At 46.9% G+C, this 14,382-nt stretch overlaps 1 long non-coding RNA gene and 1 pseudogene across 1 annotated transcript; one reads left to right on the top strand and one right to left on the bottom strand.

Moving 5' to 3' along the window:
- Positions 1–433: 433 nt before the first annotated feature.
- LOC130279690 (uncharacterized) lies at positions 434–11,834 on the bottom strand. The gene is made up of 3 exons (XR_008846014.1): positions 11,774–11,834; positions 888–1,086; positions 434–786 (listed from the first exon to the last, which is right to left on the bottom strand). It is a non-coding gene; the product is annotated as an uncharacterized LOC130279690 (long non-coding RNA).
- Positions 3,370–3,544, top strand: LOC130345016 (U2 spliceosomal RNA; annotated as a pseudogene).
- Positions 11,835–14,382: the final 2,548 nt, after the last annotated feature.

Below are 14,382 nucleotides of genomic sequence, written 5' to 3'. Positions count from 1 at the left end.
GTCCTGGCAGCCAGGGACCTGCCAGTAGTGGCAATCATCAACAATCGCTCTAATGTTTGTCATTAACCCCTCAGATGCCGTGATCAAAGCAGATTATGGCAAGTGCGGCTATGCGGGCATTATATTCAAGGATGGAATCACCTGTGGTGATCTGGTGATCATTAAAATGGTGGATGGAGGTCTTCTCACCTGCCTCCTCCGCTCTCCTAGGGTCCCGTTCATCAGAAATAGGCTCATGCATGGAACTTGCTGGGTGTCCTATGGTTGTCTTGGTAACTGTACCCCCCAGCATCAGTTGCCTCTCTCCGCACCGCATTATGCAGATCATGCAGGAGAGCAGCTTTGGACACTTAAGAAAAAACCTCATGTCATCCACGTTTTGCTAACACTATTTTTCACACACAAATAAAATAAATGAGTCAAACAAGTCACAGAATGGTTTAAAAAGGGGAACTTTATTTATTATATATAAAAATGTTTGTGTAGGGGATTTCTTGTAACCTCCATCACTCACAAAGAGCGTACAGTAACTAATACTCAGGACAGGAAAAACCTCCAGAGGGGAGGAAACCTGTAGGGAATCCATGGCTACTGTATTGCCCTTCCTCTGGGCATACTAAAGGAGGTTACCTCTAGAGTTTGGGCAAATGTGTCTGTGTATGTGCGTGATTCGAGGGGCTGTGCCTTCATCCAAATTCTTCTGGAATAGGTCTGGAAATCTCCGTCTTCATCCAATGTCTTGCTGTAGGTCCGGAAATGCTACTCCACATCCTGGAAATAGTGCATCTAAGATAGGAAAACAAAAGATAGAATATTTACATGTTTATTATAGAAAAGCACATTGAACTGCACTAAAGACCTTTTGGTCACAACAATGTGACACTTACCAGTCACAGTAGTGTATGTGACTTTGCATTCTCGGCCCCTACAGTGTCCAGCATCAGCCCCTCACTGATGAAGAATGAGCAGGAGCAGTGTTATATCTGCTCAGTGCTGCTCTCTGGTGGACAATGGTTATGACATCACATGTGTGACACGCTGTTACCTCCTGAGAGTTCTATTTCAGTAGTGCTGCTCTCTGATTGGCTGAAAAACAAAAAAGCTTTCTAATATATTCTGTATGACTGTTATCTGACGGATTTTGGGCAATTTTTATTAATCCCTTAATGACCAAGGACGTATATTTACGCGGTGACCCCGCCTCATATCGGGTCGGTCCCGGCATGTATCTGAAGCTGGGACCAGGGGCTAATAGCTATTAACCCTTTAGACCCTAAAACGAAAGTGAAAGCTGCTCGGCTGCTCAGTGGGGCTGATCGGGACCACCGCAGTGAAAATGCGGTGCCCCGATCAGCTGGGACACGAGCGGAGGTCCTCTTACCTTCCTCCGGCGTGTCCCTTCAGCGATTGATTGCTCCAAGCTTGAGATGCAGGCTTAAGCAATCGACCACCGATAACCCTGATCATTGCAAAGCTATGGCTTTGCAGTGAACAGGTTATAAGATTAGTGTGTGCAGTGTTATAGCCCCCTATGTAAAAAAAAAAAAGTTAATAAAAGTCATTTAACCCCTTCCCTAATAAAAGTTTGAATCACCCCCCTTTTCCCATAAAAAAAGAAAACATGTAAATAAATATAAGCATATGTGGTATCGCCGCGTGCGGAAATGTCCGAACTATAAAAATATATCATTAATTAAACCGCACGGTCAATGGCATACGCGCAAAAAAATTCCAAAGTCCAAAATAATGTATTTTTGGTCACTTTTAATATCATGAAAAAATTTATAAAAAGCGATTAAAAAGTCTGATCAATACAAAAATGGTACAGTTAAAAACTTCAGATCACGGCATAAAAAATGAGTCCTCATACCGCCCCATAAGCGGTAAAATAAAAAAGGTATAGGGGTCAGAAGATGACAATTTTAAACGTTTACATTTTCCTGCATGTAGTTATGATTTTATACAGAAGTACGACAAAATCAAACCTATATAAGTAGGGTATCATTTTAATCGTATGGACCTACGGAATAAAGATAAGGTGTCATTTATACCGAAAAATGTACTGCATAGAAACGGAAGCCCCCAAAATTACAAAATGGCGTTTTTTCTTCAATTTCATCACACAATGATTTATTTTTCCATTTCGCCATAGATTTTTGGGTAAAATGACTGATGTCACTGCAAAATAGAATTGGTGGCACAAAAAATAAGCGATTATTTGGATTTTTAGGTGCAAAATTGAAAGGGTTATGATTTTTAAAAGGTAAGGAGGAAAAAATGAAAGTGCAAAAAGGGAAAAACCCTGAGTCCTTAAGGTGTTAAAATGGCGCTACTGGAGCAAAGGATGTCACTCGTCAGACGTCCCTGCAGTCATTGAATTTAAAATGGTCGAGGATCCTGCTGCCAGTTTAGGATCAGACACCATGGTCCTAGATTGACTTACTGCACCACTGATCCCTTGTGGCTGTCCATCTGTTCCAAAACTACAACTCCCAGCATGCCCTGGGCATGCTGGGAGTTGTAGCTTTGCAACAGCTGGACAGATGTCTGACGAAAGGGGGGGGGGGGGGGGACACACCAAAAATAAAGCAATGTGAGCTTTAAAAAAGGCCGCACATAAGTCATGTTTAATCCCAGCCTAAGCCTAGGAACAGATGCAGTTCTTGTTTGATGTTTGTTTATTTTTTTGCCAAACCCCCCCCCCCCCCCCCACAAAACTGCCCCCCTCATTTTCTTTCTCTATCATCTTTGTGGCATTTTTACTACAAATCCTGGGGGGGGCCTGGGGGGGGGGGTTGTTTATTAAAACCTGTGAGGAGGAAAAGTTGCCCAGTTGCCCATAGCAACCAATCAGATTACATCTTTCATTTTTAAAAAGGCCTCTGAAAAGTGAAAGAAGCAATCTGATTGATCAACTTTACAACTCCCCCAATATGTATTATTATTATTTTATTATTATTTTCCCTTTGGCTTTTCTTATTAAGAGTCATGTGATTCTTTCATCATGTGACCCAAGGATTTCTATTAAAAACATTGGGAAGAAAAAGCTTCATAAAAAAAACTTCATAAAAAAAAAACAAAAAAAAAAAACATGCTCTCGGCATCCCACAGATTTGATAAGGCCATATGAGGATGAAGAAAACCCCATTAGTGTCTGGCATTTCATATTATCCTATTGATTCCAACATAACATGTGCCCGCAGCGAGCATGGTGTTTTTTTCTGACAAACATGCCAAGTGTAATCCCAGCCGAAATTAGTGTTTTCACAATAAGTTGGAACAGGCTGCAGGCTGTGCTATATATTTGCATAGTTGCGGCATACAGCAAGTGCCACATTTATGCGGCTGCGTTCTGATGGCATATATGGCTCTTGGCCTTTTGGCTAAGATTAAGTGTAGTATCTGTTCTTATCAGTGGTCTAGTCTCTGCCATTGATGTAGGATGGATGCTGCATGGAGGGGGCAGGTGTCTTGGGGCATTCCGGGGCTGGGTCTGAGGAATCAGCTCGACGGCTGCTCTGATGTGACCTGTTCCCTCCAGGTCTCACCATGAGGCTGAGGGGGTTGAAGGCTGAGGTACTACTGTGTCTGGGGGAATGGTGACCCTGAGGTGCCAAAACTCACTGGGTGTAATAGCTCAATGAGTAGAAGCTCTGCACCACGCACTCTTCACCTTTGGTAATCACCCCTTTGATTCCCGGACTTCTGGCTAGGATCGGGAAACTTTTATAGATCCTGCCGGACGTCTGGGCCGTACTTCACGGCGCACATTCACTTAATTGTTTATGTCTGTTTTTCACTGTGCTACTTGGACATGTTTTTGTTTGTCACAGGATTTGTCAGGATGCGGTAAGCCCTTCTTGGTGTCCCTCCTGGCGGTCCAAGGGAGGTGTGTGTGGCCATCAGATTCCGCACCTCCTGGCAAACCTTGGGCATCCCTGCATAAGCAGGATGCTATAATATACAGCACTGCGGGTGGTTTCTTGGGCTGATGCTTAGGATGACATCGGGAGCACTTGTGGTCCTCTAGTAGCTTCAAAGAAAAGGCACATTGAGCCTTGACCCTTGCAGGTGCTTTCTGGCCCAGAGGGGGAGGGCGGTTTAATTTCAGAGATGAGCTATTCAAAAACTAGGTGTGGTTTTCAGAGTTTACGCACTGATTCATAACAAGAAACTTTTGCAAAAGTTGCTCAGTTTTGCACAATAATCACTCTGGCTGGGACTAGGCTTATTGAGATGGGCACAGTGGGGGATCGGAGGGGGAGGGGGGATTGAAATGGCACAGGGACCCTGCCTGTTCAGCATATCGGGCCGCGGCCACCAGGGCTGCTGCACGAATTTTTGCCACCCTGGGCAAAACCTTATTTTGCCTCCCCTTTGTCTCTGGCCATTTCACCTTCCCTTTGGTCTTACCCCTTCTTTGCACTGCCCACCTTTTTAAGAGTCTTATTAATTTCAATGGGATTCTGGCACACTGTGCACACAGCAAAATTTCCGCAAAGGAAATATCTGGCACAGAAATTCAAATTCTAGCATCCACAGAAAGAATTGGCATGTCTGTTCTTTCTGCATATTCTGCTCAGAAATGCATTGCCATCTTTAAGTCAGTGAATTTCCGAGCATAAATTGCAAGTACTATAACTTACAGTGTGGTTTAAAATTGCCATCTTCTGACCACTATAACTTTTTTATTTTTCTGCATACGGGGCAGTATGAGTTTTTTTGTGCCATCGTCTGTAGTTTTTATTGGTACCATTTTTGTTTTGATGGGACTTTTTGAACGCTTTTTATTAATATTTTTATGGTATATGAAGTGACCAAAAATGCAAAATTTTTTACATTGATATTTTTTTTTACGTGTACACCATCCACCGTGTGGTTTAGCTAAACTTATATTTTAATAGATGGACATTTACACATGTGGCGATACCACATATGATTATTTTTATTCTTTATTACATTATTTTATTTAAAAAATGGGGAAGTTGTCATATAAGTATATAAACAGGAGAACAGATGGCAATATAAGGTAACATATGAAACACATACATTGCAAGCGATTTATGACTTCGTATGGGGTCAGGAGATCAGAAGCTCGAGTCGTGTAGCAAGAAGGATAGGCATGGGTGGAACCACAAAGTACCAAGAGTAACATCAACCTATCAGTTGCATCATGAAAGTTATGACTAATCAAGAGGGGGGGGGGGGAGGACATGGAGGAAAAGAAGACAGGGAAGGGCGGAGGGAAGGGAACAGAGGCAGGAGGGTGTGGGAAGCGGAAGGATAGAGAAAGGAGAAGTGCAGGCAAGAAGAGAGAAAAGGAGGTGGTGAAGCTTTCAGCATGTCACACAGGTAAGGTCCCACTGGCGCGGCGGGCTGACATCTTGAGGTTGGATAACCTTCTGGAACATCCATCAGCTCGTAGAGTCTGAGGACCCCAAGTGGAGGGATCTGTAACCTTCAGTCGACAAAAAGTCAATCGACGGACCCCATATAAGGTGATGTTTGTCCGCTTGTTTTCTAGAGTCAGCCAACAACTCTTCCATCCTATGAAGGTGGGAGAGCTCTTGGAACCGAGAGGAGAGCGTAGGGGGGGTCGTGGTTTTCCACAGTCTGGGTATTACTGATCTCGCGGCTAGGATCATATAGCCAGCAAGACGGGTAAACCACTTAGATTGTGAGGACGGAAAGACGGATAGCACCAGGGGGCCAGGCGTCATGGTGAGGTGTATGGACGTCAGTTTGTGGGTAATGTCTAGAACCTGGGACCAAAAGGGGGTGAGACAAGGGCATGTCAGCCATACATAAGACATATGAGGTACCACATTGCCAGCATGTGTCAGGCACTCCCGGATAGAACTCTGCTAATAGATCAGGAACCCTATACTATCTTGTTAATATCTTGTAGTTTGTTTCCTGGGCTTTGGAGGAAATTGACAGTTTGTGACAGGAACGCAAAGCTTTCCCCCACTCCTCGTCCGTAAATTCTGTGCCGAGGTCTCTCTCCCAACCACATCTGTAAGGAAGTGGTTTTGTCTTGAGAGAGTCAAGAAGAAGAGCAATACCGAGCTGGTCGGACGAAATGTCCAAGAGGGTGCAACACACAGACAAGGAAAGGGGGCGATGTAGGTTTAACTTATCTATGGATTTTGATTAAAAGTGTCGCAGTTGGGTGTACTGAAAGACCTGTGTGAATGGGGCGGGAGTTTCCCTACAGAGGTCACTTAGTTGTTTCAGGGAGGTAGGTGTGAGTAGATTGGAGAAGGTGGAAGAATCAGTTTTTAAAAGCCCCAGAAATTGTGATGTGGAAAAAGCAGGGGAGAATGCGGGGTTGCCGAAGATTGGCATCAGGGGGCCATCCGAAGTGTTTAGTGCCACAGAGGGAAGATAGGTGCTTTGGACGTGATCTATCGTAGCAGTCACTGGGTGCTTGTTCGTAGAAGAGCGAGAGGTGGGTACTTTGTCTGGGAGCCATAGGAGAGTTTTGGGATCTAGGGGAGGGAAGCGTCCCACTCCAGCCCTACCCACAGCTTGGCAGAGGGAGGAGAGTAGCAGTCAAGGACCCTGGTCAGGACCACAGCTAGATGGTAGAAGAGGCAATCTGGGAGGCCCAGACCACCGTCAGGTTTACGTCTGTTCATGATCTTGCGTGCCAACCTTGGGACACAAGATCAAACAAAGCCAGTGAGGAGCGCAGAGACTTCCCTGAAAAAGGACCGGGAGAGGATGGCGGGTATGGTGAATAGGTAGAGAAGACGAGGTAATACGTTCATCTTCAAGATATTAATCCGCCCTACCCAGGAGAAGTCCCTACGCTCCTACCTGGCCAAATCGGATCTTAACATATTCAACATGGGGAGGAAGTTTAGGGTGAAAGTGTCAGACAATAGGGAAGGGACTTGGATTCCGAGGTATGTGAGTGCTCTGTCGCGCCACTTAAAAGGAAAGGCGGTGCATAGATGATGAACAGTTCGGGAGGGGGAGGGTTATTTTTAGGGCTTTTTGTGGTTTTTATTTTATAATTGCTATGCTGGGAAAAAATATGTATGGTAGACAATAGGGAGGGGAGGGAGGTAAGAGAAGCGGAGAGGAAAAGAAGGAGATCATCCGCATAAGGGAGTCTGGATATTCGGATTTTGCCGTATGGCATTGAGCAGGTGTTCCATGCAGAGGATATAGAGGAGTGGTGACAGGGGACAGCCTTGTCTAGTGCCATTGCGAATGTCAAACGGGAGGGATAGATGACCATTTACAAATATCTGTGCCATTATGCGGGCCCTCATCAGGGCTCCCAGAGCAATCTGGGGGAGGGTCACCTCTAGGAAGCCCCAGTTCACATGATCGAACGCCTTCTCGGCGTCGAGAGATAGCAAAAAGAGGGGGCGATTGTGTTTTTGAGCATAATGGATAGTGGAGAAGGCACAAAGGGTGTTATCCCTGCCTTCTCCCACGAATGAATACAACCTGATCTGGGTGGACTAGGGCTTTCATATGAGCGGCCAGCCTATTCACCAATAGTATGGCAAATAGTTTGGTATCAGTATTGAGGAGTGAAATGGGCCTATAATTTTTACACTGAGTGGAGCCCTTACCGTCTTTTGGGATCACCGTGATGAATGCCCGCAAAAAAGGAGTGGGGGACAGTGGGATCCTCCAAGATAGAGTTGAAGGCAGACAAAAGGTGAATAGAGAGTTCTTCCCGGAGGGAATTATAAAATTTGCCTGAGTAGCCGTCCAGTCCGGGGCTTTTCCCAGCAGGGAGAGCTGATATGGCAGAGTTCAGTTCCTCAGAGGAGAACGGAGATTCCAGTGAGGAAATGGTATCCTCATTAAGGGTAGGGAGGGCAGTAGCTTTAATATAGTGAAGTAGCGAGGAGGAAGAGGGAGGCTTAGGGAGATTGTATAGAGCCGAATAGTATTGTCTAAAGGCCGAGAGGATGTCATTTGTCAGATGGGAAATGGCACCTGAGGGGGTTTGAATGGATGGAACAACAAGTGAGGAGTGTTTTTCTCTCAGGGCCCTCGCAAACATTTTACACGATTTGTTGCCCCACTTGTAAAATTGATGGCCGGTTAGCTGCTTACAATATTTATATTTTGAATTCAGTAATGTCAACAGTTTCTGTCTAACTTTTATGATGTCTCTGAGGGTCCGTTCTTGCAGGGTCTGTTTGTGTTGGGATTCCAGGACATTAAGTTCAGACAGTAGGGAGGACAGTTTGGCTGAGTTTTCCCTCTTCAGCCGGGCCCCATGCCTCACCAGCACGCCCTGGGAACACATTTTAGAGCCTCAAGAGGCATGGGGCCCTGCGAAGGATGGGAGAGTGAAGGAGAAGTGGGTGGGGGCGTGGTCAGGGAATGTAGTGTTACCGATAGAAGCCGAGGTGACGGAGGGGAGGAGATGGTGGGGGAAGAATGTGTAGTCAATGCGGCTATAGACCTGTCTAGGGTGTGAGAATGTAACCACTAATCACATGTATGCTGCTACCATAGGCGTGCGCACGGGGTGTGCCGGGTGTGCCCAGGCACACCCTAATCAAGCCCAGGGGGGCATCCGAGGCCACCATTGAGCAGCCCGCAGAGGACCCCCCCGTCACATTCGGGACATCCCTGTGTCCCGAAAGATCTTTTCGGGACACAAGGATGTCCCAGTTACCTTTCTACAGCGGCCCCCACGTTAACTTTAAAAACACAGGGGCCGCCGGGAAGTAGCGCATGCAGGGACGTCATTGACGTCCCGTGCGTGCGCCCATAGCAACGGAGGAGCGGAGATTCAAGGAAGAGGATGCGCGCGCCGGCCGGAATGGTAAGTGACCAACACGAGCTGGCAGCACGTCTTCTTCAGTGTTCCGACTACCGCTCCTCCAGTCCCGGGACCTACTGCTATGGTCTATAGGCCATAGCAGTAGATCGTGACCCCGGACCGGAGGACCGGTGGTCGGAACACTGAAGTGGGGCAGTACACAGACATACAGCCTCCAGCCATACACTGTATATGGCTGAAGGCTGTATGTCTGTGGGGAATATGCTGCACCTAATGTGAAGGAACTGTACTGCACCTAATGTGGGGGAAATATACTGCACCTAATGTGGGGGACTATACTGCACCTAATGTAGGGGACTATACTGCACCTAATGTGGGGAACTATACTGCACCTATTGTGGGGGACTATACTGCACCTAATGTGGGGAAACTATACTGCACCTAATGTGGGGAAACTATACTGCACCTAATGTGGGGAAACTATACTGCACCTAATGTGGGGAAACTATACTGCACCTAATGGTGGGGGAACTATACTGCACCTAATGGTGGGGGAACTATACTGCACCTAATGGTGGGGGAACTATGCTGCACCTAATGGTGGGGGAACTATACTGCACCTAATGGTGGGGGAACTATACTGCACCTAATGGTGGGGGAACTATGCTGCACCTAATGGTGGGGGAACTATACTGCACCTAATGGTGGGGGAACTATACTGCACCTAATGGTGGGGGAACTATACTGCACCTAATGGTGGGGGAACTATACTGCACCTAATGGTGGGGGAACTATACTGCACCTAATGGTGGGGGAACTATACTGCACCTAATGGTGGGGGAACTTTACTGGTGCAGTAAAGTTCCCCCACATTAGGTGCAGTACAGTTCCCCCAAATTAGGTGCAGTACAGTTCCCCTACATTAGGTGGCACCTAATGTGGGGGAACTGAACTGCACCTAATGTGGGGGAACTGAACTGCACCTAATGTGGGGGAACTATACTGCACCTAATGTGGGGGAACTATACTGCACCTAATGGGGGGGGAACTATACTGCACCTAATGGGGGGGGAACTATACTGCACCTAAGGGGGGGAACTATACTGCACCTAATGTGGGGGAACTGTACTGCACCTAATGTGGGGGAACTGTACTGCACATAATGTGGGGAACTGTACTGCACATAATGTGGGGAACTGTACTACACCTAATGTGGGGGAACTGTACTGCACCTAATGTGGGGGAACTATACTGCACCTAATGGGGGGGACTATACTGCACCTAATGGGGGGGAACTATACTGCACCTAATGGGGGGGGGGGACTATACTGCACCTAATGTGGGGGAACTATACTGCACCTAATGTAGGGGAACTGTACTGCACATAATGTGGGGAACTGTACTGCACATAATGTTGGGAACTGTACAGTTCCCCCACATTAGGTGCAGTACAGTTCCCCCACATTAGGTGCAGTACAGTTCCCCTACATTAGGTGGCACCTAATGTGGGGGAACTGAACTGCACTTAATGTGGGGGAACTGAACTGCACTTAATGTGGGGGAACTATACTGCACCTAATGTAGGGGAACTGTACTGCACATAATGTGGGGAACTGTACTGCACATAATGTGGGGAACTGTACTACACCTAATGTGGGGGAACTGTACTGGTGCAGTACAGTTCCCCCACATTAGGTGCAGTACAGTTCCCCCACATTAGGTGCAGTACAGTTCCCCTACATTAGGTGGCACCTAATTTGGGGGAACTGAACTGCACCTAATGTGGGGGAACTGAACTGCACCTAATGTGGGGGAACTGAACTGCACCTAATGTGGGGGAACTGTACTGCCAACCTAATGTGGGGGAACTGTACTGCCAACCTAATGTGGGGGAACTGTACTGCCAACCTAATGTGGGAGAACTGTACTGCCAACCTAATGTGGGGGAACTGTACTGCCAACCTAATGTGGGGGAACTGTACTGCCAACCTAATGTGGGGGAACTGTACTGCACCTAATGTGTGGGAACTATACTGCACCTAATGTGGGGGAATTATACTGCACCTAATGTGGGGGAACTATACTGCACCTAATGTGTGGGAACTATACTGCACCTAATGTGGGGGAATTATACTGCACCTAATGTGGGGGAACTATACTGCACCTAATGTGGGGGAACTATACTAACTGTGTGTATGTGTGCGTATATATATATATATATATATATATATATATGCGCACGGCAGGAGTTTGTGCTTTAGGGTGCACACCCTAATGCAATAGGCTGCGCATGCCTATGGCTGCTACATAATGAAATAAAGAAGTTCTGCTGACCGGGTGAGTGCACTGGCTTCTTTTCTCTTTGTTGTTTATTCATATCTGGACTCCATCATAGCCACAGTTGCACCCCCGCTCCACCCTGTATATTCCACTATATGCGTCATAGATCTTAATCATTCAGGTTTCTACAGCAGTGCCCAGATTCCCCGTTACCTCTTCCACGTTTTGGTGTCCCGAAGATGAATCAGACAGAGGGAAGAGTGGGACATTAAAGTCACCGCAGAGAACGATATGGCCTGTGGCAAAGGAAGATAGTGTCTCAAGTATGTTGCATATAATTTTTGTCTGTCCATGGTTAGGGGCATATATGGAGGCGATTGTGAGCCTGTGGCCAGAGAGTTCACAGTTGGCGAAAACGTAGTGTGCATCGGGATCCACCTCAGTGTCTATAATCTTAATGGGAAGGGTTTTGTGGAAAGTTAGGGATGCGTCTTTTGTTTTTGCTACAGGGTTGGAGCTATGTATCCAGGTCGGGAAGTAACGGTTGTTGAATTTAGGAATGTGGTCATTTTGAAAGTGAGTTTCCTGGAGTGCCAGGATGTGCCTTCTCTTCTTATGGAGTGTGTATAGGATTTGGGCACGCTTCTCGGGCCTGTTAAAGCCATGGACATTTAGGGTAGTTACATTAATGTCAGCAGCCATGTGGAGGAAGGGAGATGGCAAACTTACCGCTGTCCGAGGGTCCCACCTGTGCAACCACGCCTCGAGGCCTCAATCTGTGGTAGAAGATAAGCCTGCAGAGAGGGAAGAAATGGAGAGGGAAAGGGTAGGGAATCAGTGAGGAGAGAGAGAGAGGGCACACAAGGGGTGAGGGAGAGAGAGCAGACAAACAGCAGCGACCACCAGAAGGCAACTGCTAGGGGACTACTAGAGCGGGTCATAAGGACCCAGAGTACAGTCAGAACCAGTCCGACCGTGTCACTAATGGGGGTAGAGTGGAAGGGATGCCAGAAGGGCAGTAAACAAACAATAAACATCAACCAGGGGTACATAGCGATACACCAGGGAATGAGTAGAAGTGGCCTAGTGTAGCTTGTGCAACAACTCTGTCCACTCAGGTGGACAGATATAGATATGGCAAGGGCAATGAAGTAATAGGGGTTGTAAGCGAAGCCCAATAAAACAAAGTAGGGCGGGGTTAAACATGGGTCTATAATTCTAGAGTTAACAAGAGGCACAGCAAAAATAGATAACCAGGTAATGTCTCATATCAACAGACAAGGTCAGATAGCAGAATCGGCTTAGACAGTGGGCACGAGGCACATGTCCATGAGAAACGGGGGTAGGAGAAACAGCATCACAATAGCTGTAGCGGTCAAGTTTTGCGTTTCTGTCTCTGTGGCAGGGGTGCAGGCTTGTCGGTCTCCATTCTCTGCGGTCGAGGCTGACCGGGTGAAGCATGAGAGGGAGCAGCTGTCGTTGATTGAAGGAAGAGTGCGTCCCAGTCAGGCAGGGAGATCCAGGGTAGTTTGAATGTAGTCAGGAAGGTGTGGAGATCTCTCAGGCTGCGTAGTGTGGCAGTCGTGTTTCCATGCTTGGCAATAAGGGAGAAGGGGTATCTCCATCTGTAAATTATGCGGGTGTGCTAAGCTTGTGGGGGTATAGGGTATATGGGGTGTAGCTGTGCAGTGATGAAAGGGTGCTGGTTTAACCCTTAACTGTCATGATGCCAGGGTGAGGGCTCCTCTGTATATTCTTGTCCTATCGCCACCTGTCCCAAGAGCGATAGGGAGGTAAAATAAAGGATTTTCCACAACCAGCGGTTTCAGAAAACTGTGGGAACTTTTACTGCAGGTTTTATGCAGAATTTAACAGGAACAGTCTTTGTACAATCAGAGTCTATGAGGATCTTGACAGTTGGTTGGGACCTTGTGAGTATTAAGCTCAGGAGATTTATATGCACTGTTCCGCTGGATTTAGGGGATTGAGTTTAGGTTCAGCAGTCACGCGGACTTTAATGGGAAGTTGTATTATAACTCACGGTTTGGTATTATCAGGCTTCGGCCTGGTTTTGTCTTTGTAAGTTGCAGGGATCTTTACTCTCTGCTAGTCCGGAACCCAAGAGATGCTGCTTGCTTTGCAGCTCAGGAGCAAGAGAGCGAGGATTGGCTGGCAGCTCCCTTGAGAAGGTATTGTCTCAGGGGGTGAGGTAGGAGAGAGGGCTGCCTGCACTGAGGCGACCGTTCCCAGAGCTGGCTGTGGTGAGGCAGACGTGGTGGCAGGGAGGGGGCCGCCCGCCATGCCGTCCAGGGCTTCACTCATCTGCTGTAGTGGAGCGCTGAGGGAATGCTCGTGTCCAGGGGAGGAGGTACTTGCCGGGTGAAGTGGCAGCCATTCAGCGGAAGCCACTTCCATGATGAGGTCCTCTGGGTGCAGTGCCTGCGGCTGTGCGAGCGGGGAGTCTCGTTCCGGCCTGGTGCTCAGCTCAGTTGTGGAGGAGACAGGCTGCGGCAGTGTCGGTGCTTGCGGCTGCCGTACATGCGGATACACAAAAAATGTTAAGACATTTTTTAATTCATCCCAGGATAGGTAATTTACTACCAAACAATTCTTAAATTGCTGCTCGACCAACGTTGTCTATGTCATTGAGTGTGTAGTATGCAATCTTAAATACATTGGTGGTACCAAACGTAAATTTTAAACCAGAATTCTGGAACACCTCAATGACATAGGCAACGTTGCTAGGCGCAACATCTCTGCGGCATCTTCTCATTTATTTTTTTTTTTTCAAATTTAAGTTTTTTTATTTTCAAAAGAACAAAAGAAATAACATTGTACAAATGAAGCACATGACTTATCAAGGCACGCAAAAGTCAAACAAACACATAGAACCACAACATCAAGCAGGACGAGATATGGTACCAGAAAAGGAGGCAATCCCATCTGGCATCCAATGTGTCAAGAAGGGCATAAGAGTGAGTGCATCTTTATCCAGAAGGAGCAATATCCTGAAAAAACTATATGTCAATAAACAATGGTAGCAAGTCGTACCCAAATTACAAACATGGTAAGACAATCAGCAAATTAGACACTAGTCATTAGCCTATGAAGCCTTTTTGTAGAGAATACAAAAAAGAATCGAGAGAGAAGAGGGGAGGGGGGGGGGTGGAAAACCAGCATGAATCAAATAGCAGAGGAGTCCTAAAGAAAGAGAGAGAGGAGACATAGGGTGCACAAACAAGAGCCACCAGGAATGGAGACACAAAGGACAACAGCGTGAAGGGGAAAAACAGAGAGGAGGGACGGGCCAGGAAGAGGGGACGAGGGACTCCTATGAA

This window comes from Hyla sarda, chromosome 1 (genome assembly GCF_029499605.1).
Source record: "Hyla sarda isolate aHylSar1 chromosome 1, aHylSar1.hap1, whole genome shotgun sequence".
Lineage (NCBI taxonomy): Eukaryota > Metazoa > Chordata > Amphibia > Anura > Hylidae > Hyla > Hyla sarda.
This window is presented reverse-complemented; position numbering and strand designations above follow the sequence as displayed.